This window comes from Brachyhypopomus gauderio, unplaced genomic scaffold (assembly GCF_052324685.1).
Source record: "Brachyhypopomus gauderio isolate BG-103 unplaced genomic scaffold, BGAUD_0.2 sc117, whole genome shotgun sequence".
Lineage (NCBI taxonomy): Eukaryota > Metazoa > Chordata > Actinopteri > Gymnotiformes > Hypopomidae > Brachyhypopomus > Brachyhypopomus gauderio.
The window spans coordinates 457,250-483,386 of record NW_027506938.1 but is presented as its reverse complement, the minus strand read 5'-3'; the positions used below and the strand labels follow the sequence as shown (position 1 = coordinate 483,386).

General features: G+C 45.0%; 1 pseudogene; it reads left to right on the top strand.

Annotated features, from left to right (window-relative positions):
* The first annotated feature begins 12,352 nt into the window (after nucleotides 1-12,352).
* LOC143497945 (E3 ubiquitin-protein ligase TRIM39-like) lies at nucleotides 12,353-21,270 on the top strand (annotated as a pseudogene).
* Nucleotides 21,271-26,137: the final 4,867 nt, after the last annotated feature.

Below are 26,137 nucleotides of genomic sequence, written 5' to 3'. Positions count from 1 at the left end.
CCTTGAATTAATCTGCATACATGTAATAATGAACATTATATTTATAAATATATATTTATTAGTGGTGTGTCGTTAACGGCATTCGTTAATTTGATAATCTTATCGGGCGATATAAAAATGATCGCCGTTAATCTATTCTTAAAGTTGGGTTGGGAACTGGGTCAAAATGGGTAAGCAAACTATGATGACTTTCAACTTGATAGTTTAACTCGGCTGTATTCCTAACCAAATTGCACAGTAGGGGCGAGAACGAGTTTTCAAACCTGTGAATTACAAATTGTACGTGTGTTTACATGGATGCAGCCACGAAGTCGCCAGGTTTGCTTCATGGAAAATTAATTTTTATGAACGTAAAGTGTTACCGGAGTGGAGCTCGGAGCGGTCGTTTTCTGCATGGTCCTAGCGCTAGATTCGTCGCTATTTAAATATTTCTTTTTAACCGTTAAAACTGCAGACTTTTGAAAAAATGCCCCCCCAAATTACGTCCGTGAGGTTAAATGTACTAAATGTTGGCTTACATTTCAAATATCATGTTTAGCTGAATAAACATGTTATCAACCCCTTTTAATGTACAGTATGTAGGCTTACAAATTCATGTTTAACTGAATAAACCGTTGAACACGAGTAGCCTACATTTTATTGAGCATGTTTTTTTTCTTCAAGTATCAAAGTAGAACAGCTTTCTCAAGCAGTCATTGATGCATTTTGGAAACAGGAGATGAGCCCCTGGTTTAATGCACCCTCTGTATTAAGAAACCCTATCTCAAAGACTTTTAGTCATTACTTGGGTAGCACGCATATGAGCCATTTTAATATTAATCTAGATTAATTTCAAGATTTCAGTAAGATTAATCTAGATTAAAAAAATTAATCTATGCACACCCCTAATATATATATATATATATATATATATATATATATATATATATATATATATATATATATATATATATATATATATATATAAATTTGACTATATATTAGAAAACTTCAATACATGTTTTTTCTCAAAATATTAGAATCATGACCTTGATTATTGACTATTGACTTAGAAAATATTATTTTTTAATTTATCTTTATTACATTTGTATTACCTGAATCATCAGAAAGATTGAGTCCACTGAATGTGAATGTATTACATGTGAGAAAAATGGATCTGATGTCCTGACTGAAATCTCTTACCATAATGATACCATAATAAATAATGTTCAGCAGATAAGGGTGATGATCATTCTGCTGTATTATCCCTGATTAAGTGTTTGATCTGTAAGTGTTTTCCTGATCTCCTCCTCTGCTGTATTGTCCCTGATTAAGTGTTTGATCTGTAAGTGTTTTCCTAATCTCCTCCTCTGCTGTATTGTCTCTGATGAAATGTTTGATCTGTAAATGTTTTCCTGATCTCCTCCTCTGCTGTATTGTCCCTGATTACCATATTTTCCGTATTTTTTCCCAACGATTTGAACGATGCGGCTTATATTGAGGTGCGGCTTTTCTGTAGATTTTTCTTCACCTGTCAGGGGGCGGAATAGAAAGTGAATCAGGTGGTAGGTCAAAGTTGTAAATCAAAAAAGAAAGTACTCAATTTCATTTAGCACATGCAAGCAGCAGGCACGATGGAGAAATTTTTTCAAACTAATATGTGTTGTGCCAAATTCCGAGTCCCCTCGTTTGCACACGCATAAAGACGCTACAGATATTAGGGAGTTACAGTAACTATAACTTAGTTAATTGAGCACTCTAGTTTTGTCCTAACTAGATATTTAGACATAATATTGCTGTAATATTGCGAAGTCGTGGTTAGAGATGAACTTCGGTATAGCCAGTGTGTATTTTATTTAAAATAATTAACACCCTTGAGCCAGTGTGGCTTTGGACTGTAACGTTTCATGGGGCGGGAGATTAGCAGGACTGACGCAAGTGCATTTTAAGGAGAATTTAATTTAAAGACAGTGGTAAACCAAAGGACAGAAACACAAAAGGCAAAGGGTTAGCTACGCTAAACCAAAGAGAAGACACAACCATACGGGTAAGCTAAACAACTGGGAATGTTAACACATGGGGACATACCAACTAACGGGCAGAACACGACACAGGAGAGGTAATGAATACAGGGGCGACTAAAGAGAAGCAAACTACAGCATAACGAAACAGCTAAACAGACAACGAGATAACAAACACCAATGACTACTAATGACGGGAAACATAACCATGAAAACACAAGCACTAAAGCCAGAGAGACATAACCCAACAACGAGGGCTAGGAGTGGCAATACGAGCAAGAACAAAAGACATGGAAGGAATATACAAGAAGCAAGACCGAGAAAAAATGAGGGAATCACATACAACGAATAACCGACGAGGGAGTAAAACACTAGGGGGTCTTTATACACAGAAACAAGATGGTGAAAGGAGACTCAGGTGTAAGGGACTGATGACGAGGGCGTGACAGACAGAGGGAGGAACGAATGGGAGCGGGGAGCTAGGCGGGACCAGGGAGGAGGGAGGGGCTGGACGTGACATGGACATAGATAATGCCGTTTGCTGTGATGGATAATTAAAGTCTAGCTCTTATTTATGCATAGAATCATAAATCGACAATATAATACAAAATATACCTACTGAATGCCGAGCAAAAGTAGGTACACAACAGCGTCTTTATGCCCGGATAAACGAGGAGAGTCGGAATTTGACACAACACCGGCTGAAAGTCAAAACTGTAGCACATGAAATACTACAGGCATTGTTCAGAAACTGATCAGGGGTGGGTTTCCCGAAACGTTCGTAGCGCTAAGTACTTCGTAACCTCGTATGAAACGTATGAGGTTAAGAAGTACTTAGCGCTAAGAACGTTTCGGGAAACCCACCCCAGTTAAGTGTACAGTGAGTCCCTGCTTAACGATGGGGTTAGAGATTGAAAAGTCCATTGTAAAGCAGTTGTCGGTAAGCGTGACCCTAGATTTAGATACTCTTTGATTGTAAATACAGTATAGAAAAAAAACTAACAATGTGCTCTCAGAAAGAGCGATCACATTGCCGAGATGGGCTGCGGTGGAGGCTGTGCTGCCTCAGCTTATCATAACACTCCATAACTCAACTTCAACTCAACTTTTATTTATATAGCCCTTTACCAAACAGCCTCAGCTGTGTCAAAGTGCTTTACAGAGCAAAAATAAATATAAAAACAGAAAACATTTTACGCTAAAAGAACAGCAACTGTAAGAATAGAAATACTGATAAAATTACTAAGGAAACAGTAAAACAATAAGAACAATAAAATAATTAAAATATATAATAAAAATAAAACAAAACAACAAAACAAGTCTCATGCCGGGCTAAAAGCCAAGGAATAAAAGTAGGTTTTAAGATGTGTCAGTTAAAAGTCTGGCAGCAGCATTTTGAACTAACTGTAGACGTCTGAGGGAGGACTGGCTGACTCCAAAATAAAGTGCTGCTTCGAGACCACTGATTGGAGCGTGCTGCTGCATCCACACGGTGAGGACATTGAGGGAGTGACACACTGCATTACAGACAGTGATGGCTAAGTTACCTTGAAAAAGTAATCCGATTACTGATTACTGATTACTCCTTTTAAAAGTAACTTAGTTACGTTACTGATTACTTGATTTTAAAAGTAACTACGTTAGATTACAAGTTACTTTTGTAGTTACATTCAGCAGCAAAATAAATTTTTCCAATACTCACTTTATTGGAAGTGCATTTTTAACAGCAACAATGTATTGAAGCAGGTTCGGTAACCGAGGCAGAAACTGCTTAATCCAAAAATCCGAGGAGGGAAACTTAATTGATAACGCAACCCTGGCGCGCGTAGGCCCCGCCCCCAGTGTCACTTAAAGGGCAAGACTCGCCGTGAGGAGTAGTAGTCGCTACAGTATCTCCTGACATTACGTTTGTGTAGCTGCGCGGTATTATTTGTAAATTTATTTGTTAACGTAATACAAGCGAACTGTTCAGTCAGACAGCTATTTGGTGTGAAACAAAATACCATTACAATTTCAAGCAAACGTAGCCCTTAAAGTAGGCTACGTTATTCAAAATTCCAGCACTTTTCAAACGTGGAACACAATGCAACATTAAAATTCATCAGGTAAATGTTCCTTCCCCTGTTTTTGAGGGGTGTTTCTTTATACTACCACATATCATTATGGGAGGACGCTGCACAGAATGACGTGTAAAACGTGCTCGCGCTCTCACAGGGTCGCGCGCAGCGTGCGGAGTCGAGCGCTACGGTCAGACGCAAAAGTAGAACTGAGCCAAGAAGAAAATCAACCATATATATTTTTACTAGGGAAAATAAAAATAGTAACGCACAGTTATTTGGATAAGTAATTTTAATCTGATTACTGGCTGGAAATAGTAGCGCGTTATATTACTCGTTACCGCAAAAAGTGGTAAGATTAGAGTAACGCGTTACTGACATCACTGATTACGGACTACTTGAACTTCTGTATGGACGTAGCTGTTCCCACAAGGACTGGACGCTGCTTCCCAAATAACAAACCCTGGATCACCAGCAACATCAAGGACCTCCTCAATCAGAAGAAGAGGGCATTCAAAGATGGAAACTTGGTGGAGCTGAAGTACGTACAGGGGGAACTCAAGGTTCATCTTAAAGAGTCCTAGAGGATAAAGGCGGAGAGAAAGCTGCAGGACAACAACATGAAGGAGGTCTGGGGTGTGATGAGAACCATCACAGGGTGCAAGAACAATAGCAGCAACTCAGTAGATGGAGGTGTGGACAGAGCAAACCAGTTTAACAACTTCTACAACAGGTTTGACTGTCCTGCTCAAGGCATGTGCTGTCCAACTGGGGGAGCCGCTTCAACATGTTTTCAACCTTAGTCTACGCCTAGGGAAGGTTCCTGACACGTGGAAGACAACTTGCCTCATTCCAGTTCCCAAGAAGGCACACCCGAAGGAGCTGAATGACTACAGGCCAGTTGCTCTGACATCCCACGTGATGAAGACCATGGAGCGACTGCTGCTGCGTCACCTCAGACCTCAGGTCCACCATGATGAGGACCCACTGCAGTTTGGCTACCGGGAGAAGGTGGGGGTGGAGGACGCCATCCTCCATCTCCTGCACAGAGCTCACTCTCACCTGGACAAGGAGAGCGGTGCTGTGAGGGTTATGTTCTTTGACTTCTCCAGCACCTTCAGCACCATCCAGCCCCTACTGCTGAGAGACAAGCTGATGAAGATAGAGGTGGACATGTACCTGGTCACCTGGATTACTGACTACCTTACGTGGGGGGCACCAACATGTCAGGATCAGGGACTGCTCCTCTGATACAGTGACCAGCAACACAGGAGCACCACAGGGGACCATCCACTCTCCAGTCCTGTTCACCCTGTACACATCAGACTTCAAATACAACTCGGAGTCGTGCCACATGCAGACGTTCTCTGATGACACTGCAATTGTGGGGTGTGTGCGTAATGGACAGGAGACGGAGTACAGAAGCCTGATTGAGGACTTTGTGGTGTGGTGCAAAACAAACCATCTGCAGCGGCGTGGGATCTATCTGGTGGAGCAATCAAAGTTCAACTTATTTATTCCTTTACAAAGGCTTCTCCTCCCTGTACAACCTGCGTGTTTGAGGAAGGTACATACATGGATATAAAGTGTCATCATTATGAATGACTGTCATGTCTCCTTTATGCATACTGATCATGTCCATTGATTATTTCCAGTTACTGATCTGGGCCCGTATTTATCAAACTTCTTAGAGTGGAATTTTGGACTTAAGTGCTGAAAAATTCTTAGATTTGCTCCTACTCACAGAGTTAAGTGTAAATGCCAGTTATCAAAACTCTCAAGTATAAGAATCACTCTTACTCTCCCGAAAAGTTAAGACTGCTCCAGAGGACTCATAAGTCGTTAGGAGTTGCCACTAGGGGGCTGAGATGGCACTGAGAAGACAGAGACGCATGCGAACCTTCATTTTAGGTACACATTTCAATTTTATAGATATATAAATATGCACACAAATATGCACAATGCACAAATATGCACAATAATTAGGCATTAAGATAAGCATGGGTTAAAATTTTTTTTCTTTTTTTCGTGCAAGAGTGTAATATTCATGCTGCGATTTTCATACTTTAATTTTAAGCTTTGACTTCTGCCTTGTCAGTTATTGTATGTCATTTGGGAGTGAGTCCTCTGCCAGACTTCCTTCAGACGCTCACTTTTCCTCCGGCCATTCATGACTGGTGGTGTTTGGAAGCGCTGTCAGAGAGGGAGGGGCAGATGGAGAATCTGCGCTCGAGCCAGCAGGGTCGGGAGCATGAGCTTTAATACTGACAGATGCAATTATTTTATTAGCATCACAGTGTTTGTGTGCAAATCTAAATAAATTTTAAAAACATTGTCTTTGAGATATACTTTAGAATTTCATTAATGCAGGATCCATTCCACATATCACCACAGTGTCTTCCCCCATGATACGCTGCACCACCTCACAAACTGCGCTAAGAGGCTTGCCCGGTGGTCCTCCGCCTGAATGTGATTCAGTTAGAATGTATGCAGTATCCAAAATAAATCAGAGAAAACATATGAATAACAAAAGAAAGAAGGAAACAATTTTTTTATAAAGATTATTTATTAACTACGTAAATACGCTGTGTTATTTTACAAAAATCATGACTGCAACATTATTAAGTTAAATGTGAAGGTATTTCAACATTTTCTGAATTTTATCTTGACATTTCTCAGGAAATATTCTTGAACATGAAATCCGATCAGCTTTGCGGTACAGCCAGGTGTCGTAAATCAGCTCTGAGACTGACACTTACGAATTGCTCCTACACTTCGCTTAAAGTGAGACTGAGAGGCTTGATAACTAACTTTTAGTCTCAGCTTTTAACTAAGAATTATTTTAGACATAAGTCAATTCTTAGCAGCATTCTTAGGAGTAATTCTAAGAAGTTTGATAAATACGGGCCCTGTTCTGCTCCTCTCTGGTTGGTTCTGTTCCCACTGCTCCTGGTTTATTGAGGCTTTGGACTGGTTTCTTGATTCTTTACTTATTCCATTTGTACTGGTTTCGCCTGTTCTTGATATCTGCACTTGTTTTCGTATCAGTATAATGTCTTTGGATCTCCCATGTGTCACGGTCACAGCTCCGGACCCTTCCCTGTGGGCGTGTCGCTATGTTGTCTGCGTGTCATTATGTCCATGTTTGTAGTTCCGTGGGTGTGGGTCGTTTGTCAGCGTGTTCGTAGTCGCACCTGTGCCTTGTCTCGAGATCACGAGGGTATGTGTTCATCACCTATTTAATGTGCATTCACGCAATGTCTCGTGCTCGTCTTAGTCTAAAGTTTCATGCCTGAGTGAGAATTGTTTGTATGTGCTTGCCCTCCGCACGGAGCTTACGTGTTTGTGTTCACATTAAACATTTTATGTTGCACCGTTTGACGCTCGTGGTGCCTCCTCCTTCCAACATCACACCATGTTCATAAATGCCTCATTTTACATGCATCTTGTATCATGACGTGATGTGGGACTTTGCTTGTTCGGTTTCATTTGCTTTTATTTATAATTTGTTTAATCTGTACACAAATGAGACACTTTATATTATAAATGTAAATTATTAGAGTTATTGAAAGCCCCATGTAAACATCATGATTATTGTACATACACAATCTTTAGTTTGTTGTTTATAAAGACATTCTATAAAGAAATGCTTAGACTCATGTTTATCATCATTTTGAAAAATGTGAAACAATGCAGTATATTTTTTTAATGTGAAGTAGAAAAACAATGAAATACATGTTCAAGTTCAAACATGGTTATTAGTCATTATTGAAGGGTAAAGTATCTCCAAACCAGTTGAGAAGATGTAATGGAGAAGAAGGAACGTTTACTCAGGGAGCAAGATACTGGTCCCCTCACACACTGGTCCCCTCACACACTGTACACTGGATTTCTAGGTCTGATTGTGAAATACTGACATGTTAAACCACCTGTGTTTTCCTCACAGATGCTCCTGGTTACATGTCCTCTCAATATCACCACAGTCACTTTAGACACTAAACTGAAGGAAGAGACACAGAGAAAGAACCAAAATCAAACATATTAAATGTTCTTCTCACAGACCCAAGACTCTGTCACAGCCCAAATAATTTAGTCTCTATAACAAATGTATGAATACAGTCTTCACATCTGCCTTACACCATTTGTTTAATTTCAGGTCAAAGTCAAACCAGTTTGTGTGGTATATTAGTGTGTGACGGTGAGGAAGCAGCAGAAGGCTGGAGCAGCAAAGGGTTTAATGTCCATTAAATATAAAACATTACGGCAAGAAAACATAAAACATTACAGCCAGCAAACATAAAACAGCTCCCAACAGGCACAAATGAGGCACAAAATTAACTTGAGAAACACCTCCATGTACAGCATCTCTCTTATGTGCTCACACTGTCCGTCTTCAGGCCATGTCCAGGTGTGAGAGGAGATTATCAGAGAGTAATCGGACTCTGGGTGAGATTATCAGGGAGTAATCAGACTCTGGCTGAGATTACCAGGTAGTAATCAGACTCTGGATGGATTTCTTTTCCCCACACATCACAGCACTGAGCTGCTGCTCACTGATGGGCAGGTCCAAGAAGCGTGCTCTGGTGCGTTCACACACACACACACACACACACACACACACACACACAGAGCTCATGCCGAGTTCAAAAGCACACAGTCCAAACACATTTAACCAGCGAGTAACATTAAGCTACTACCTGCATGGAGCAACACAAGCTAATCGCTAGTCACATTTACCATTCAGAGCCGGAGTGCCTAATCGGAAGATTCGGGAGGATTCCCGATGGGCCGGCACATGTCAATCTCTAATTTGGGCTAATTGGGAGGGAAAAATAATTTTGGGCCGGATTTGGGCATGAAACTCCCGGGCTGAAAAAGGGCCCAGTCCGGCCCTGGTTGCAAACAAGTAAAACAGTCTGTTATTACTTGTAACGCGAGGGTGCGTGCGGAATGACGAGGCTCAGACTCCAGCTCGCACACTCAAGCGTCACTTTATTTGAGTGATGGCTTCAGCGCACACAGCGCACATACAACATAAACACGCACGGGCAACACTCAGACAAAGATGAGCACAGGACACTGCGCGAACGCACATTAAATAGGTGATTAACACATACCCTCGCGATCTCGAGACAAGGCACAGGTGCGACTACGAACACACTCACAAACAACCCACACCCATGGAACTACATACATGGACATAACGACACGCAGACAACGTAGCGGCACGCCCACAGGGAAGGGTCCGGGGCTGTCACTGTAACAGAACCCCCCACCAGGGGCTCGCTACTCCCGGAGCGTCCCGCGCAGCTGGAAAGCCCCGAACCAACACCAACGGGCAGGTCCGGAGCCGCCGGGACCACGAGCCTCCGAGCGCTGTCTCCCCCGATGGTGGGAACCGCCACAAACAGCCCTAGTACACCCTCCCTGGGAAGACAGGGGAGAAAACATTAAACAATGGCACAGCAACAAACACACACACAGGAACGTTAAACATAAAGGGCACAAGAGGGAACAGGGGGTTCGGGAGAAACCATGGGACAGACACAAACACAGGTACTGACAGACACGGGGACACGTTTATCATAGACAGGAGAGCATCCAAGGGAGAAAACGCCCCCTGGCCTGCAGGCGCTGCAGTGGGCGGTACTCCCTCCGCCCTCGGCGCAGATCCCCCGCACGCGGCGAACGCCCCAGCAGCCCTCTCGGTGGGCGCGCGTCCCGTCGCCGGGGAAGCTGTTGGAGGACGCGGCGCAGGGTACGCCTGCCACCTCTCCGTCTCCTCCCTTCGAACTCCCCCTAGGGGACCCCCGCCTCCTCTGAGCGGACGCTCCGCCGGCCGTGTCCCGTGTGTGGGTTCCTCCACCTCCATCTCCCGCTCAGAGCCGCCCGAACTCCAACTCATCGGCCGCTCCGGCGTGTCGGCCCGGGAGCAGTCCATCGGGCTGCCCTCGGGGTAGGGAAGAGGCACGCCTTCTTCAGCACGCCTCTTCTCCCTCACGGTCTCTCCGGAGTAGTCTGTCGGCGTTGGGCTTACTCTCTCAGAGTATGACGTGCCCTCGGAGTGGTCGGAGAGAGGAGGGCTTACGTCATGTTCCTCCTCCTCGCTGTGGCAAGCAGCGGGGGTGGAACACTCCGACGCAGGAGGGCTGACGTTGTCCTCCCCTTCACCGTAGTATAAGGTGGGGATGGAACACTCCGACGCAGGAGGGCTGATGTCGGCGGAGTACACCGACGGCGGGGGACTCACGTGCTCCCCGTAACACTCCGTGGGAGCAGAGGTTACTGACGGGGAGTAGCTGGCTCCACCGTCCGTCTCTTCTCCCGAGTCCTCACTCCCTAACTCTTCCTCGGGAGTGGTCACGCCCACCATCCCCGCATACACCACCAACGGGTCCTCCGGGGGGCGTGGAGATGACGTACTGTGAAACCCCTGTCTGCCAGCCGCCAGGGGAGAGGAGTCCCTCGTCGGGGAGCCAAATCCCAACCGCCAAGCTCGCTGGGCAGCCTGGCAGTAATGCTCCGTTTTCGACCCCTCCTTTGTCTCCCGTGCGTAACGCAGCAGGGACGCGCATACCGGGTCCCTCTCGAGCTCCTCCTCTGTTGCGGGAGCATCGTGGCGTCGCACAGGAGAAGAGGGGTGGTGGTGTCGGCTCGCCCTCTTCCCCTTCTTGGCACGGGACGAACGTCCTGGCTTCATCTCTGTTTCGGCTTGTCTTTCTGTAACGCGGGGGTGCGTGCGGAATGACGAGGCACAGACTCCAGCTCGCACAGTCAAGCGTCACTTTATTTGAGTGATGGCTTCAGCGCACACAGTGCACATACAACATAAACACGCACGGGTAACACTCAGATAAAGACGAGCACAGGACACTGCGCGAACGCACATTAAATAGACGGTCAACACAGACCCTCGTGATCTCGAGACAAGGCACAGGTGCGACTACGAACACACTCACAAACAACCCACACCCACGGAACTACATACATGGGCATAACGACACGCAGACAACGTAGCGACACGTCCACAGGGAAGGGTCCGGAGCTGTCACCGTAACATTACTCCATTACTCAATTACTCAATATTATCTTCACACAGCCTTCTTACAGTTCTCCACCGTTGATATACTCTGCATATACTTTGGTAAATGACACTAAGTCTCAGGCTCTATATCATAACACCACATCTTGTTCGTCTGGGGTGTTTTTTTCTCATCTACCCTAGATAGGATGCACGAGAAGTGGTCCATATAATCAAACAAAAAGAGGGTATCATAAACATATATAATCAATAAATACCCTCTCAATTACTAATACATGAACTTCAATAAATGAACTACTTTTTGAAAGAACTCATCACTGCTCAATTTTTTTTTATCTATGAGTACAATGAAAATTTAAATCTGGTAAAAATGACTGGTTTTATTATCCATAACGCTTTAACAGAAAAACTCAGGCCACACGGCAGAACTGACACGAACAGAAATGTAAACGAAGAAAATAGTAATGGAACGAGAATAATAGCGGAGCTTTTAACTAGCTTGTTCACAGAGCAGGTCTCTCCCACGGTGCGAGGCGAGGTAGCAGGCTGAATGCGCAGCACTGGACTGTGCGACCTGTGGGAATAAATACACCACCACCTGATTATGTGACAGGTGTCAGTACTCCGGTGATTGGGAAGGTAGGAGTGACCGAGACTGAGAGGGTGCGCTCCGTCTGGTTGTGGGTGTGTGTGTGAGGGGAGAGGGGAGTGTGTGTATGCGCCCTCTGGTGGCGTCCAGGCTGACCTACCGTGACAATTAACTACTTTTTTTTAAAAAACTTATCATTGCTTAACCTATAATTTTTTTTATGTGTTCAAAAAAAAATAAAATCATGATCTCATAATTATGTAAATATTTACTTCAAATGTTTTGCTGCACTCCTGTTTACTGAATAAATATTAAAACCAGAAGTTGAATTAGTGCATGTTTCCCTGATTCAGGTACTTGATAGTAAACTGGCGCCATCTGGTGGAGGAATCACACTTTTTCAACTCCTTTATTTCTTTACAAAGTCTCCTCCTCCTTGTACACACCTGCCTGTTTGAGGAAGTAAATCTGTGTGACACACTAGTCTTTATTAATTCTGCGTTCAGGTGAGTTATAAATATTATGAGAACCTCTTAACTCTGGTATTTACTTCTTTCTGTCTTATTTCTGAAAGGAGTCTAATCTCCCTCAGCTGGATAAAGGACTACAGTGACTGATTCTCTCCTGTGTTACTGTGATTATTACAGAAGATCTAAAAGTGAAAGTGAAGTTTGTACAGAAGGAGACATAACAGAGAGACAGCACAGCAGCTGTTGGAGGAAATGGCTGCTACAAACCCTCTGTCAGAAGAAGAGTTTTCATGTCCTGTGTGCTGTGACATCTTCAGGGATCCTGTTCTACTGTCATGTAGCCACAGTGTGTGTAAAACCTGTCTGCAGCAGTTCTGGGAAACCAAGGGATCTCAAGAATGTCCAGTTTGTAGGAGAAGATCTTCTAAACTCTCATCCTCCCCTTAATCGTGCACTAAAGAACCTGTGTGAGTCTTTTCTAGCGAGCAGGAGTCAGAGATCTTCAGCAGGGTCTGAGGTTCTCTGCAGTCTGCACAATGAGAAACTCAAGGTCTTCTGTCTGGAGGACCAACAGCCTGTGTGTTTGGTGTGTCAGATTTCAAAGAAACACAAAAACCATGAATGCTGTCCATTAGATGAAGCTGTGTCTGACTTTAAGGTATGAAATGTACACTATTGTTTTAACTGTAATGTTTTTCCAATATTTAAGATTATCTTGAAATATATGTTCGACAGTCTAGGTTAAATTTGTCAGCTGATGAGATTTCCGATATGTAAATCAGAGCGTCATTCCCAGTGAAACTTAATATAAATAAAATATTGATATACAACCTGCTACAAAATATCAAACATGTCCAAGGAATCATAGTAATCACACCATTGTGTTCAGTCATTATAATCACTGTAATCTCCAGCACATCTATACAGATACAGTGATGAGTCCTGTAAGACTCATACTGTACTCTACTAAACCCGTATTTTACAGGACAAACTCAAGACCTCACTGGAGTCTCTACAGCAGCATCTGAAGGTCTTAGAGGAACATAAACAAGTCTGTGAGAAAACAGCAGCACACATTAAGGTGAAAGGTCACTCTGTGTTCTGAATGGTGCTGTGATCACTGTCCACGTACACCATAATGAAACACACACATTTGGACAGTTTATATTTCCTCATCATCTCCCATTCCAGTATCAGGCCCAGCACACAGAGAGGCAGATAAAGGAGGAGTTTGAGAAGATCCACCAGTTTCTAAGAGATGAAGAAGCAGCAAGAATAGCTGCACTGAAGGAGGAAGAGGAGCAGAAGAGTCACATGATGAGGAGGAAGATTGAGGAGATGAGTGGAGAAATAGCATCTCTTTCAGATCAAATCAGAAACACAGAGAAGGAGATGGAAGTTGAGAACATCCCGTTCTTACTAGTAAGAATCACTCAATCTGTATGTTTCTCCCTCTCTCTCTCTCTCTCTCTCTCTCTCTCTCTCTCTCACACACACACACACACACACAAATGCATAAGTAAAATGTTTTGACAATTGTTTTAGTTTGTGTGTGTGTGTGTGTGTGTGTGTGTGTGTGTGTGTGTGTGTAAGGGTCTTTAGACACATTGATATTATTATCATATAAGGAAGATGCATGTTTGACCCTCATTTGAACAAAATGACAAAAATTTGATTTCATTTTCTGTGTTTGTCCCTCTGTTTCCTTCTCAGAACGTGTCGTCCACATTGAAACAGTAAGTGATTATTATTTCTGTTTGATATATTGTGTTACACATTGTGTTTGTTATTCTGATACATTCAGATCTTCAGTATGTGGTCTCTGTTATTTCAGAAACATGATATATGAAGACGGTATTTAAGAAAATAAAAATACATTGATACTGATTATGTAAATAAGTGGTTAGATACACTGATATGTTTAATGAAAGATAATAAAACAGCTTTATACATTTCCAGTGAAATATTTTTCACATGTTAACTTAAATGTTAAATAATTTTAATATGATATATGATATAATATTATGATAATACAGCTTTATACACTTCCAGAGTTCATCACACCCCAAAGGAACATGAGAAGGTGTCAGGAGCTCTGATCAATGTAGCAAAACATCTTTCCAACCTGAAGTTCAGAGTCTGGGAGAGAATGCAGAAGATTCTCCAGTACTGTGAGTTTTGGTGTTCTTTGATTAATTAGAGTAATTCTGTTCTCCTCACAATTAGAACTCTATAGAGAGAGAAACATTAACATTGTGTGTTTGGTACATGAACTATTCCAGTATTAAAGGCTGTATTAGTATAAACAGTGAGGGGGACGACCAGTTGACTGCTGGTCTGAGGAGAGACAGTCAGTCCATGAGGAGATCTACACCACCCTCTCTCCACCTCTACACACCACCCACTCTCCACCTTTACACACCACCCACTCTACACCTCTACACACCACCCACTCTCCCCTCTACACACCACACACTCTCCACCTCTACACACCACCCACTCTCTCCACCTCTACACACCACCCACTCTCCACCTCTACACCACCCACTCTCCACCTCTACACACCACCCACTCTCCACCTCTACACCACCCACTCTCCACCTCTACACACCACCCACTCTCCCCTCTACACCACACACTCTCCACCTCTACACCACCCACTCTCCCCTCTACACACCACCCACTCTCCACCTCTACACACCACCCACTCTACACCTCTACACACCACCCACTCTCCACCTCTACACACCACCCACTCTACACCTCTACACACCACCCACTCTCCACCTCTACACCACCCTCTCTCCCCTCTACACACCACCCACTCTCCCCTCTACACACCACCCACTCTCCACCTCTACAAACCACCCACTCTACACACCACCCACTCTCTTTCTACACACCACCCACTCTCCACCTATACACACCACCCACTCTCCCCTCTACACACCACCCACTCTCCACCTCTACACACCACCCACTCTCCCCCTCTACACACCACCCACTCTCCACCTCTACACCACCCACTCTTCCTGGGACATCACCACCTCCACCTGCTCCTCCATCCTGCCTCCTCCCCCATCCTGTATAAATGAAGATACTAGGGGTCTATAGGAAGTCCGGTACCCTGAGTCTGAGCCCCATGGATCTCCATCCTTGAGGGACCAAGCGTGTCAGCTGAGACTCTCCCATAACTTTGTGTCTGTCTGTGTCTTTTCCTGTCTGTATACCTGTGACTGTCTTTGTGTCTGTCCCTGTCATCATCTTTGTTTCTGTGTTTGTCCCTGTCACCATCATTTTGTCTGTGTCTGTCCCTGTCTGTCCCTGTCATCATCATTGCGCCTGTGTCTTTTTCTGTCTGTGACTATATCACTGTCTTTGTGTCTCTATCACCATCTTTGTGCCTGTCTGTCCCTCTCTGTGTCCTTGTAATTGTTTTTGTGTCTGTCTCTGTGTTGTCCTTAGTGTTGTTGCTCCTTCCCATCTGTGTCTTTCTGTCAGTCACTGTGTCTTAGTGATGGTAAAAGTGGGGCTTTTGGGAGATCGAATCAAATAAACCAATTGATTCGGAAAATGATTCAATCTTGTGAAACGTTTGAATCATCACACGCCACAGTGACATCTAGTGGTCAACCAGGGCCTAAACCCACAACTTCTTAACAGAAACAGAAGTAATGTGTCTTTTTTAATGAAAAATGACATGAAATATTCCCCCATAGCATGTGTCCCTAAATCAATTTTAGTTATGAAAACACATCATTTTGCAGAGAACAGGGTTGTTTTAATGATGTCACTAAGATGTATTTTTCATTATGATACACTTGGTCGTCAGTGAATTGATATAGCTGACATTATTAATTTTACATTGCAAGGTAGGGAAATGCTTGTGTAATCCTTTATTAAATATTGCAAGTAATTGTAACGTATCTCGCGCTGCGTAGCGAGGAGACGGACACAAATGCTGAGAGGAGCGAGATTTATTAAAGGGAATACCATACTCATCGTCAGAAAGCCAGGCAGGGTCGATCACAGGAGGGCAGTCCGAAAAACATGCAAACACGGGCATTACAAAACAGGGGAACACGAGTAACAGGCGAGGAATCAAAAGACAGGGACACAAAACGGTCGGGTACAACGCTGAACAAGAACTTAGTCAAACCAATCAAACAAAATACCAGACAAAGGACAAGGGAGACTCAGGGGCTTAAATACAAGGAATCTAACGAGGGGCAGGTGACGGTAATAACACGGGGCGTGGTAACAAACAAGGTAATCACAGAGACGAACGAGCGGGGCGGGGTAAACAGGTACGAAACACAGACATGAGGGAGTTTGGAGTGACAGCTAACGGAGGGGGGCACGGTCATACGTGACAGTACTCCCCCTCAAGGCGTGCCACTCCGGGGCACGCAAGGGCAGACAGGGCAGGGGACCACGGGACACAGGACCAGGGACCAGGGGCATGGCAGGGACTGGAGACAGGGGAGCAGAGACTGGCCAGGAGCCGGGTAGGGACTGGGCAGGACAGGGGACACAATGAGACCCGACAGGGCCAGGGCGAGGAATAGGGGCAGGGCCAGACGAGACAGGACCGAGAACAGACACGGGAGCGGGGCCAGGGGACAGGGCGGAGGCAAACACAGAGGCAAAGACACCATGAACAACGGAGACAGGCACTGGCACAAGGTGGGTGACAACTTGGGGAACAGACATGGGGACAGGGACAGAGATGACACCACAGGAAACAGACACAGGAACAGGAACATGGACACGAACAGACACAACCACGGGGACAGGGACCAAAACAAAACCAGGGATGGGACCAGGGAGCAAGGGGAACACGGGCAACGGAACATAGGAGGCACATAGCGGAGCAGGGGGAACACCAAGTCCATGCCCAACAGGGGGCAGCACAGTCCCAAGGGCAACAGGCGGGGTCCGCTGGCGTGCAGCGGGAACAGGCGGGGTCCGCTGGCGGGCAGCGGGGACAGGAGCCGGCAGGCGGGCAGCGGGGACAGGAGCCGGCAGGCGGGCAGCGGGAACAGGAGCCGGCAGGCAGGCAGCGGGAACAGCGGCCGGCGTGGACAACCTCCTCCGGGTCGCGGGTACAGGAACAGGCCCGGACCTGACGTCCTTGGGGGGCGGAACCACTGGACCTGACGTCCTTGGGGGGCGGAACCACCGGGCTGACGTCCTCGGGGGGCGGAGTCGCCGCACTGACGTCATCGGGGGGCGTGTCCGCCGTACTGACATCATCGGGGGGCATGTCCGCCGCACTGACGTCCTCGGGGGGCGGAGTCGCCGCACTGACGTCCTCAGGGGGCGGAGTCGCCGCACTGACGTCATCGGGGGGCGGAGTCGCCGCACTGACGTCATCGGGGGCGGAGTCGCCGCACTGACGTCATCGGGGGCGTGTCCGCCATACTGACATCATCGGGGGGCGGAGTCGCCGCACTGACGTCCTCGGGGGGCGGAGTCGCCGCACTGACGTCCTCGGGGGGGCGGAGTCGCCGCACTGACGTCCTCGGGGGGCGGAGTCGCCGCACTGACGTCATCGGGGAGCGTGTTCGCCATACTGACGTCTTCGGGGGGCGTGACCGCCATACTGATGTCACCGGGGGTCCGAGCCGGCCACTCCTGGGTTGAGTGGCCAGTACTCCCCCCCAAAAAATTCTTGGGGGGCCTTCGGGGAGCGGCTTCCGGGAGGACGACGATTTCATGCGCTGTGGCGGCAGGGCTCTGAACTGGGGGCGTGGTCTTCCTCCTTCCCCGGTCCGGTCTGCGTCTGGAAGAACATACAGACACAACTGCTTCTCGGTGGCTTTCCTGGTGACTCCGCCTCGTCGGAGGTATCGGGAGCTCACAACTACTTTTGAAAGCCAACCGAGAGCCAAGCCAACGCTCGTCTGCACATTCATTCCGTCTGCCCGACTCTCGCGCTACAGGCTGGAGTCGGGCAGACACATAGCGCTTACCAGGGAGCTCGTCGCCAAAGCCAGACGTTGGAACTGTCTTCGCTTTGTTCTTACAGCGACGAGACTCCCCTGTACCCACAGCGCAAGGGGATTTCCTGTCTCTGGTTCGTTCGTACTGCAATACCGGAGAGTCGAACCGGATTAATCCAGCCAACATCTCATTACAGTGTTCGAACTCACCAGAGTCTCGCTCTCTCGCTGTGTCCTTGGGAGGTCTGGTATTATGTAACGTTTCTCGCGCTGCGTAGCGAGGAGACGGACACAAATGCTGAGAGGAGCGAGATTTATTAAAGGGAATACCATACTCATCGTCAGAAAGCCAGGCAGGGTCGATCACAGGAGGGCAGTCCGAAAAACATGCAAACACGGGCATTACAAAACAGGGGAACACGAGTAACAGGCGAGGAATCAAAAGACAGGGACACAAAACGGTCGGGTACAACGCTGAACAAGAACTTAGTCAAACCAATCAAACAAAATACCAGACAAAGGACAAGGGAGACTCAGGGGCTTAAATACAAGGAATCTAACGAGGGGCAGGTGACGGTAATAACACGGGGCGTGGTAACAAACAAGGTAATCACAGAGACAAACGAGCGGGGCGGGGTAAACAGGTACGAAACACAGACACGAGGGAGTTTGGAGTGACAGCTAACGGAGGGGGGCACGGTCATACGTGACAGTAATCAGTTGTAATCACAACAGATTACAAGTAATCTGTAAAGATTCTGATATCAGACCAGCTGCTTGAACTTGAGTGCGGAATAAAACACACAAAAAGATTCTACACGTCTCAAAACTGCGTGAAATAAGGGAACCCGTTTTTGGAACAGTCACATGGCTTTTCACTTTTGATACAGACTTCGAAACAGTGTTTCGGGACACCATGATTCAAATGAATCGATACAGTTTGATTCCGCATTTCGAGTTTGACATCACTACTGTGTCTGTGTTGTTGTATGTTGCCCCCTGTTGTCCTGGGGAGGGTGTTGTAGGTGTGGCACGTCGGTGGACTCCTCCCTGGAGGATCTGCTCCTGGGGGGTCTGGACACTGTGGTCCTCGTCCTCTGGTCCTGTCCTTCAGTCTGGGGACAGTCTACTGGTGTTAGTCACTCTGGGAGTAGCACCCTTTAGTGGGGGAACTGTAACAGTATCCACCCACTAATGAGGACACACACACACTTAAGTACACAGACACTAATAATACACACATGCAGTGTGACAGTATAACAGTAGCACTACACTAGTTAAGAGTTTCATGTGATACTCACATAACAAATCCAAGATATGTAGACATGTATTAATGAATAAAACAGACACATGCAATGCTGCGGAGTGAGGAGGCAGACACAAACTCTGAGGAGAGCGAGATTTAAGGGAAATTCCAAACTCAGGGTTGAAGAGAAGGGCATTGGTCAGATCTTCGAGGGAGTCCAAACATGAAACATGTAGCGACATACTAAACACAAGGAGTACTCACAAAACCAGGCAGGGAAACAGAACATGCAGGAACAAACGCTAGAACAGACAAGAGAACAAACCGAGTAAACTCACAAGAATCACAAATCACAAATACCAGAAAAACAGAGATTGCAAACTTCACAAAGTAACGACACCCTGGAACTATAAATACACAGAACTAACAAGACACAGGTGGAAACACTAATGACATGGGTGTGACAGACAGAGGGAAACCATGGAAACAGACAAGCAGGGAATACAGACACAAGGAACATGGAACCGGAGTGACAGCTAGAAGAGGGGGGCGTAGCCCTACGTGACAACACAATTTCAAGCATCAAAACAACAAGCACACAAGTACTGCAGGGGTGTGTGGTGAACACACAACATCACCATCACTTCCTTTTATCAACCTACTGCAGCATTTCACTCAGAGTAAAGGGCCTGCAGTCTGTAGATGTGACCACATCACATAAACACATGAAGAACATGATGATTCATTCTGTTCTCTCTCCTCAGACCCTGTTACTCTGGACCCCAACACTGCACATCCACACCTCCACCTGTCTGATGATCTCACTACTGTAGAAGACAGACAACAGGACTCACTGCTTCCTGATAATCTAGAGAGATTTGATAAGTATGCGTGTGTCCTGGGCTCTGAGGGCTTTAACTCAGGGACACACTGCTGGGATGTTGATGTTGGAGACAGTGAAATATGGGCACTGGGTGTAATTAGAGAGTCTGAATGGAGAAAGGGAGGGAGGTTCTGGGCCTCAGTGTGGAGTTTGAACTACAGTAAATTCACTGGTAAATACTGGACATGCTGCCCAGGACGGAAACATCACTACCTCACACCTACAGAGAAGTTACAGAGGGTCAGAGTTCAGCTGGACTGGGACAGGGGGAAAGTGACATTCACTGATCTTCTAACCAGTTCACACCTGCACACTATAACACACACTTTTACTGACACTGTTTTCCCTTTTTTCTATAATTACAGTTCCTCTCCTATGAGGATCTTACCAGCAAAGATATCAGTAACAGCGAGTTAATGTTGCCTTAAATTAATAATTCAAACATAATAATGAACATTAGATTATTATTATATATATATATATATATGCATGTTTTTCCCCAAAAATATTGGAATAACCTTGATTATTGACTAGAAACTGTTGTATTTTATTTTTTAATTTTCCTTTGTCATTACATTTTTAAAACCTGAATCATAAGAAAGATTGAGTCCACTGTAGTTTTCCTGATCTCCTCCACTGTTGTATTGTCCCTGATTAAGTGTTTGATTTGTAAGTGTTTCCTGATCTCCTCCTCTGCTGTATTGTCCCTGATTAAGTGTTTGATCTGTAAGTGTTTTCTTGATCTCCTCCTCTGTTGTTAAATCCTCCTGCTGGACCATCTGATCTTCTCCATCTGCAGTCAATCAAATGTTTATTGATACTTTATTCTTCATAATAATCTCCCTTATGGAGATGAGGTGTGTAATTTTATACACTTTACACAAAAATAACCTGATTGCTACATGCTACAATGTGAAGCCTGAGTTTCCCAAAAGTGATAGAACTTACAGATTTACGAACAACTTTAAGAACAACATAACTTTAAGAGTGCTGTTTTTACGCCGATTTCCCAAAACCCTTCTTATCTTCCGTATGAACGAGTCCCTAAGTAGCGCTTTGTTGACTCCGCCCCCGCGTTTAACAGAACAGGCTCTGCCAGTCGAAAAGTGAACCACCGAATTACATACATTTCTGTATTATTAAGCCACAAAAGTTTCGTTATGTAACCAATAATCATAAAATCAAGCAACAAAAAAATAAGTGCACAATATGTATATTAAAAAAATCAAATAAAAATAGTTTTGCAATTGCTGTCCATCACATGCCAATCCTACCTATAGTCAATTAACCTTTCATGAATCAGTCAGCAATCATGGCAAACAGACCACACAAACCAAATTTTACTCAGGATGAACTAGCTCAAATTCTTGAAGAAATTGAACAAAACAAGAGCATACTATTCTCCAAAGCTCAGGGAAGCTCAACAAATAAATAAAAAAATCAGTAATGGAAGAAATTAGCTGGAAAAAAGTGCCTGCAGTGAATATAAGAGATCTGTGATGGACATACTCAACAAATGTCATGACTTCACTAGTCATGCAAAAAGAAAGGGAGTGGAACTTAGTAAAGAGAGGGCTAAGACTGGTGGAGGTCAATCATCTACAACAGCCCTCACACCAGAAGGTAAGATACTTTTCCATGTAACCATAGTGAATGTAAATGGAAGTTACTGATCTCTGATGTATAAAGAAAAAGCTAATCAAACTCATTCATTTATTATATCCACGGTTTTGTGGCAGTTTCATTAACATTAATATTTTTCTTCCAGACTCCAGTTCTACTCACACAGTGTATAGAAGGTGCACGGACAAGGATTTATTTCTATTTTATTGAATTCCTCCTTCCTTATTCCTCCCTCTAATTATTGTTGCATTTAATTAGTGGAGTCAAATAAAATACTTTGAAAAGCATAACTTTGAATGAATGCCTTGGAGTCTGTTAATTTCCTAAGAAACAACACACACAAAATGTAAAAAATGTATCCCATATTTTATTTTCAGTAAAACAGCCCTAATCATTTGCATTCGTGTTTCCAAGCCAGCCTGATAATGTCCTTCTCTCCCAATTCCTGGTAAAATTGCAGGAATGTGAACTTCTCATCTCTCATCATCATCCTCAATGTCCTCACCAGGAACGTGTATGCCAGCCTGCACTGTAATGTTATGAAGCATAGCACATACACTATTATGGCACACCTTTGTGCTGGTGAATACAGAAGCCCCCCTGATGACTTGTGAAGGCACAGAAAACTCATTTTCCAAATACCCAACGCTCGCTCCACAACACTGTGTGTTCTCCAGTATGCCATGTTGTAGTTCTCTTCAGCCTCTGTCTGGGGGTTCAAGACAGGAGTTAGTAAATAGGTGCAGAGTGGATAACCACTGTCACCCAGGACATATCCACCAGCAAATGCACCCTCAGTTGCCATCTGACACACTACTGAATTTGTCCAAATTAAAGAGTCACTTCAGGCCACTTGACACCATCACCACCATCACAACCACCACCATCACAACCATCATCACCACCACCAGTAGTTAGGGCTCAAGAGGCTGGGAGTGTATGTGGGGATGAGTGTGTGCGTAGATGAGTGTGTATGGGGATGAGTGTGTGTGGGAATGAGTGTGTGTATGGGGATGAGTGTGTGTGGGGATGAATGTGCCATCCACTACACCAACAATTCCAGGAATTGTTGCAATTGCATGAAAACATATTTTGGTTTCTTGCAATGCATCCCTTGTTTGTGGAAATGTAATGTATGTTGGTGCATGTTGCAGAAGAGCTTTAGTCACAGCACACACACATTTACACACAGCAGCTTTGCTTAGACTGTAGACATCACCAAGAGTGCTGCCATCCACCACTGGTATAAAAACAAAGTGCTGTCAGTAGCTGAATGCTGTGATTGAAGCAACATTTCTTCTGGTGCCTCTTGTTAACTCCTGTATGAGACCAAGGAGAGCCATGATCTCCTCCCTAGGCAGGCGGTATCTGTCACACAGTACATCATCACGAAGATCAAGTTGACCCACCCTTAGACGCAGAACTGAGTTAAGATGAGCTGCCTGTTCATGTTTATTACGGCGTCTTCTTTAACGATGTCTTTAGTTGAGAAACAATATTCTTTGTATAGCTGCCATGTTCACCACATAACCACCATTATCAGCATTCCTCTTGGTTACTTATATGTGTAAGTAATAATTGAATGAATTTGATTGGTTAAGAGTTAACAAGCTTAGTAGGCCAATTTGTAACCATTGCTCGAGGAACAATATATTATTTGAATTCTACTGTCACGATACGGTCCCCGACCCCTCCCTTTGGGCGTGTGTTTACGTTGTCTACGTCTCCTAGTCTGCGTCAGTGGATCTCCGTGGGTGTCGTTGTGTCTTGTGCTGATTCGTCTCACCTGTGGCTCGTCTCGTCATCACGTGGGGATTATGTGGTTTGTCAATTTAATGTGCGTTCGCGCAGTGTCCTGTGCTCGTCGTTGTCTGAGTCTGCACGTTTCTGTGTGAGTTACATGTCTCTCCGTGCGCTTCGAGGGCAATTCATGTGTAAAATAAAGAGTGACGTCTGCTTGCACAAAGGATTCCGTGTCTCATCCTTCACGCCGCGCCCTACGTTACATCTACAACTGTTCCACTGGAAAATTGCATATATTAATAAATACTATGTTGTACTTTAACCAATTTCAATAGTTTGTTTCATGAAAACAATTGACGCAAGTCCCTTTTCAAAAGTACATTTAACTGTTAATGGATTCGTGTTTGTACACACGTGTGTGCAGTTCGGAGCGTTTATAAAGGGATAATTACCAGCCTCTTTAGTTTTTCAGACAGAACTGCACTCGCTAAGAACAACTTAGCGAATTACAACAGGGCCAGACCACTCGTAGGTTCACAAACAATTTTAAGTATGACGTGGGTTACGTAGGCTTTTGGGAAACCAGTGTAAATTTAAGAATGTTCGTAAGTACGAGGTTACAAAGTACTTAGCATTAGGAATGTTACGGGAAACTCACCCCTGTTCAGTTAGAAAGCAACAGTGATTGTGAATCAATTTCACCTGCTGTTGTGCAAATGGAACTGACAACAGGTAGAAATGACAATTAGCAAGACCCCGCCCCCTATATAGGAGTGGTTCTTCAGGTGGAGACCACAGACCTTTTCTCTGTTCTCATCCTTTCTGGCTGATGTTTTGGTCACTTTTGCATTTTGTCAGTTCTCTCACCATAGAGGTAGCATGATGTGATGTCTACAACCCACAGAAGTTGCTCTGGTAGTGCAGCTCATCCAGGATGGCACGCCCAGTGTGCATCTTATTTATATCCTAAGGATATTAGAATATATTTAATCGTAGTATGGAGTGCAGCCAGGAATATCGAGTCTATTCCCAGGAACAATTGCTGAGCGTCTATCTCATGGGAGACGCGGGGGCATTGTACAAACAATCGGCGTTGGTGAGGCGGAAGTATCGGGGCTCGCTAACTAACAAAACCGACGAGCTGGCTAGTCTGGTGAAGAACCAGAAGGTCTACAGGGAGTGCAGTGTGCTGTTTCACAGGACAAGGACCCGAAGCTCAGCGGGAAGCGCAAAGGTGGGGGGCTCGCTCTCTTCATCAACACCAGGTGGTGCAACCCTGGCCATGTAAGCGTGAAGGAGGTTATCTGCTGTCGGGACATCGAACTGTTAGCGGTGAGCCTCCGACCATATTACATGCCGCGGGAGCTCTCACACGCCATCTTCGTGTGTGTGTACATTCCACCCCGGGCGGACGCGCATCGTGTAACATTAAGCTACTATCTGCATGTAGCAACACAAGCTAATCGCTAGTCACATTTACCATTCAGAGCCGGAGTGGCTAATCGGGAGATTCGGGAGGATTCCCGATGGGCCGGCACATGTCAATCTCTAGTTTGGGCTGATTGGGAGATAAAAATAATTTTGGGCCGGATTTGGGCATGAAACTCCCGGGCTGAAAAAGGACCCAGTCCGGCCCTGATTGCAAACAAGTAAAACAGTCTGTTATTACTTGTAACGCGGGGGTGCGGGCAGAATGACGAGGCTCAGACTCCAGCTCGCACACTCAAGCGTCACTCTATTTGAGTGATGGCTTCAGCGCACACAGCGCACATACAACATAAACACGCACGGGTAACACTCAAATATGAGCACAGGACACTGCGCGAACTCACATTAAATAGACAGTCAACACATACCCTCGTGATCTCGAGACAAGGCACAGGTGAAACTACGAACACACTCACAAACAACCCACACCCACGGAACTACATACATGGACATAACGACACGCAGACAACGTAGCGACACGTCCACAGGGAATGGTCCGGGGCTGTCACCGTAACATTACTCTATTACTCAATATTACCTTCACACAGCCTTCTTACAGTTCTCCACAGTTGATATACCCTGCATATACTTTGGTAAATGACACTAAGTCTCAGGCTCTATATCATAACACCACGTCTTGTTCCTCTGGGGTGTTTTTTTCTCATCTCTCCTAGATAGGATGCACGAGAAGTGGTCCATATAATCAAACAAAAAGAGGGTATCAAACATATATAATCAATAAATAACCTCTCAATTACTAATACATGAACTTCAATAAATGAACTACTTTTTGAAAGAACTCATCACTGCTCAATTTTTTATTTATTTATGAGTACAATGAAAATTTTAATCTGGTAAAATGACTGGTTTTATTATCCATAATGCTTTAACAGAAAAACTCAGGCCACACGGCAGAACTGACACGAACAGAAATGTAAACGAAGAAAATAGTAATGGAACGAGAATAATAGCGGAGCTTTTAACTAGCTTGTTCACAGAGCAGGGGCCTCATGTACAAAGACTTGTGTGGATTTCTTATTGGCGTACGTAC